This window comes from Paroedura picta, chromosome 4, assembly GCF_049243985.1.
Source record: "Paroedura picta isolate Pp20150507F chromosome 4, Ppicta_v3.0, whole genome shotgun sequence".
Classification (NCBI taxonomy): domain Eukaryota; kingdom Metazoa; phylum Chordata; class Lepidosauria; order Squamata; family Gekkonidae; genus Paroedura; species Paroedura picta.
The window spans coordinates 134,442,306-134,446,437 of NC_135372.1; the positions used below are offsets into that span (position 1 = coordinate 134,442,306).

Genomic DNA, 4,132 nt, shown 5'->3' on the forward strand with positions numbered 1-4,132 from the left:
CATTTCTCATCCATCACCAAGGTAGAGAGTGGGGAAGACTTAAATATGTCCAAATGTAAGCAGTCAATTACTCAGATTGCTTTTGTATGACTTTCCTCAGGATTTATGGATGGATGGGGGGAATCCAGAGCATTTAGTGCTAGCGGTACAGACATCTAGCTAGTGTATCTCAGTATCATGCATGTTTACTGAGACGGGGCAGCTTGGTGCAGTGCTTAAGAGCGGCAGCCTCTAATCTGAAGAAACAGATTTTATTCGCTGCTCCTCCCGCACAAGCAGCCAACTGGGTGATCCTCGGCCAGTCGCAGCTCTCTTAGAGCTCTCTCAGCCCGCCTACCTCGCAGAAGAAGAAGAGTTGGTTCTTTTATGCCGCTTTTCTCTACCCGAAGGAGTCTCAAAGTGGCTTACAATCTTCTTCCCTTTCCTCTCCCCACAGCAGATAACCTGTGAGGTGGGTAAGGCTGAGAGAGCCCTGATATTACTGAAGAAGAAGTTTGTTCTTATATGCCGCTTTTCTCTACCCAAAGGTGTCTCAAAGCGGCTTACAGTCGCCTTCCCTTTCCTCTCCCCGCAACAGACACCATGTGAGGTGGGTAAGGCTGAGAGAGCCCTGATATTACTGAAGAAGTTGGTTCTTATATGCTGCTTTTCTCTACCCGAAGGAGTCTCAAAGCGGCTTACATTCGCCTTCCCTTTCCTCTCCCCGCAACAGACACCATGTGAGGTGGGTAAGGCTGAGAGAGCCCTGATATTACTAAAGAAGTTGGTTCTTATATGCCGCTTTTCTCTACCCGAAGGAGGCTCAAAGTGGCTTACAGTCACCTTCCCATTCCTCTCTCCACATCAGACACCCTGTGAGGGAGGTGAGGCTGAGAGAGCCCTGGTATTACTGAAGAAGAAGAGTTGGTTCTTATATGCCACTTTCTCTACCTGAAGGAGGCTCAAAGTGGCTTACAATTGCCTTCCCTTTCCTCTCCCCACATCAGACACCCTGTGAGGGAGGTGAGGCTGAGAGAGCCCTGATATTACTGCCTGGTCAGAATAGCTTTATCAGTGCCGTGGGGAGCCCAAGGTCGCCCAGCTGGTTGCATGTGGGGGAGGAGCGGGGAATCAAACCTGGCTCGCCAGATTAGAAGTCCGCACTCCCAACCACTACATCAAACTGGTGTTTCTGTTGTGGAGAGAGAAAGGAAAGGTAGTTACAAGCTGCTTTGAAAGTCAGCTTGGTGTAGTGGTTAGCAGCACGGAATTCTAATCTGGCGAGATGGGTTTGAATCCAGAATTTATATAAGGTAGCTCTATGAATCACGGGAAACTGGGTGATTTCATCATAGGGCTTCTGGCGATTCCTAGAGCCACCTCACGTCATATCTATTTCACACGTTCCTGCAGCTTTGGCACATGCAAACAGGACCTCACTGCTTTTTAGGGAAGGCGTTTGTACATACCAATGCCGCACAGGCATGAGAAAAACACGCATTGCCTTGTTCACACAACACAACTGTACGTATCGGAAGAATGGGGTGTCACTCATGCCTTGCCATTAAATGGGGCTCATTGTGAAAAGGGCTGCATTGACACAGCCGTGGTGTCTCTTAATGGTTTGCAGCTGCATCTTTGAGCCAGTGGTGTTGCTGAGCGCTTGGAGGAGGGTGTGAACATTTCAGCTTGGACATTTGATGAAAGACAACTGCTGAGACACACCCGTGAGCATTCGGGCATTTCAAATGGATGTTTCAATTTGCTTTTGGGGTGAGGGAGAGAGAACAAAACCCTAGGCATCTTTGTGCCCTCTCCCTAGCAAGTACAGAAATAAGTGGATTATAAAGTAGCAATGATAAAGAATGGCAAGGTGCTATAATTAGGCATTTCCCTAAGTGGCAGGAAACAGGACAAACATAGCAATTAGGATGTCTGACGCAGACATCTACCAAAGGAAAACATACAGTTGAAACCAGTGATGGCAGTAGCTAGGCTTGTCAGGAGCAGGTATTTGCAAAATGGGGGTATAGCTCAGTGGTAGAGCATTTGACTGCAGATCAAGAGGTCCCTGGTTCAAATCCAGGTGCCCCCTTCTTTTGAAACCACAACAATTTTTTTTAAAGCTATTCATGGCAGCGTTCTCATTACTCTGAAACCCTGCTTTAGGGCCAGGCTCACTTTGCAACTCCGGAAGGCAAAATCCCCCAATCTCCTGGAGTTTCCCAACCTGGAGATGGCAGCTCTATGTTTGACTGATCAACTTCAATTTTGCATGGGAGGGGAGTGAAGCATCACCACCCCTCAGGCAACGCCAAGCCCAGCGCCTGTTCAAAACTGCTTGCCCAATAGGAGCATACAAGTTTATTTTTTCCCAAAAGAAGCTTTTTTGCTTTCCTCCTATTTTGCATTTTTTTTGCTATCTGGCAGAGGTCAGCGTTGCTCGTCTAGCTTGAGTCCATAACTTTCTCACACTCTGTAGCCCACCCAGGTGCTGCCAGGAGATTGTTAAACTCCTGACCGCCCTGCCATGTCCTACGCATATTTGTTTGACCAAGACGGAACCTTTGATGCATAAATCTCTGATCCCACTGGGGCTCTAATGGCCACTGCCAACCAAGCAAAATACAGGAGATGGAGATTAATAGTCCAAAGCTTTCCTGGCCTTAAAACAAATCCCTTCTCTATTTTACTTAAAGAGGACATGGAGACTAGCAAACAGACATAGCCCTTGGAGAGTCACTGATCTAAGAGGTGCTGTAAAGTCACATTTCAAACGATCGAGGTCACAAAGTCTGAGTCCCTTGAAAGGTGTCCAGGGGGAATCACCCCGGCTATGGTGGAGAATTCACGAGTATTAGCGGACCCGGATAGCCCAGGCAAGCCCAGTCTTCTCAGAGCTCAGAAGCTAAGTTGGTTCGGCCCTGGGAGGTATTAGGATGGGAGACCAGCAAAGAATGAGAATTACACCAAGCTGGAAGAAACTGTAAGAGGCCATCCAGCCCAGCCCTCTGCCTTCTCAGGGACTTAAAAACCACACACACAGGAGAAGTGCTCATCTAATCTCCTCTCAAAAACTTCCAACAAAGGAGAGTCTGCCACCCTTTGAGGGAGCTTATTCCATCTATGAGAGCCTCTTGTGGCGCAGAGTGGTAAGGCAGCCGTCTGAAAGCTTTGCCCATGAGGCTGGGAGTTCAGTCCCAGCAGCCGGCTCAAGGTTGACTCAGCCTTCCATCCTTCTGAGTACCCAGCTTGCTGGGGGGTAAACAGTAATGACTGGGGAAAGCACTGGCAAATCACCCCGCATTGAGTCTGCCATGAAAACACTAGAGGGTGTCACCCCAAGGGTCAGACATGACTCGGTGCTTGCACAGGGGATACCTTTACCTTTACCTTTTATTCCATCTATGAACAGCCCTCATCGCCAGAAAATGCTTTCTAATGTTTAAGTGGAACCTCCTTTCCCATCTTTCAACTCATAGCTCCATGACTCCAAAGCCGCAGGAAATAAGTTGTCCCCCTCTTCAAGGGGGCTAGTCCCAGTTGTATTAGGGCTGTTCTTGCAGAGCAGTCCTATTAGAGCTCTCTCAGCCCCGCCTACCTCCCAGGGTGCCAATTGTGGACAAAGGAATGTTTTTGTGATAGTGAAAAGTGGGGTATAATATATAGCATGTCTCCCCCTTGGCCACTGGATGGGGATAAGGTGTAGGTTTGCTAGATCCAGGTTGGGAAACTCCTGGAGATTTTGGGGATGGAGCCCGGGGAGTAGAGGGACCTCAGTGGGTTACAAGGTAATAGAGCCCACCCTCCAAAGCATCCATATTCTTCAGGAGAACTGATCTCTGTACCCTGGAGATGAGCTGTAATCCCCCAAGCCCACCTGGAGGCTGGCATTCCTACCAAAAATACAATCTTTCTAAAAACAAAAATGGGTATTACCTGCTATTGGAAGAGTACATAAGACTATTGTTCTGGAAAAGGGATTCCATGCTTTGTGTCTCAGCGGTGTTGTTGTAGGAACACAAGTGTGTATGTGTGTATGTGTGTATGCATGTATGTTATGTGTATATTCATATAATCCACAATACGTGTGGTCTGTAGAGGCAAAGGGACAAGAAGCCTTCTGTGTTGTGTTTTTCGGATGACAAATGGA

At 47.9% G+C, this 4,132-nt stretch overlaps 1 non-coding gene across 1 annotated transcript; it reads left to right on the forward strand.

Annotated features, from left to right (window-relative positions):
- The first annotated feature begins 2,002 nt into the window (after positions 1–2,002).
- Positions 2,003–2,074, forward strand: TRNAC-GCA (transfer RNA cysteine (anticodon GCA)). The gene has a single exon. It is a non-coding gene; the product is annotated as a tRNA-Cys (tRNA).
- The last annotated feature ends 2,058 nt before the right edge of the window (positions 2,075–4,132 follow it).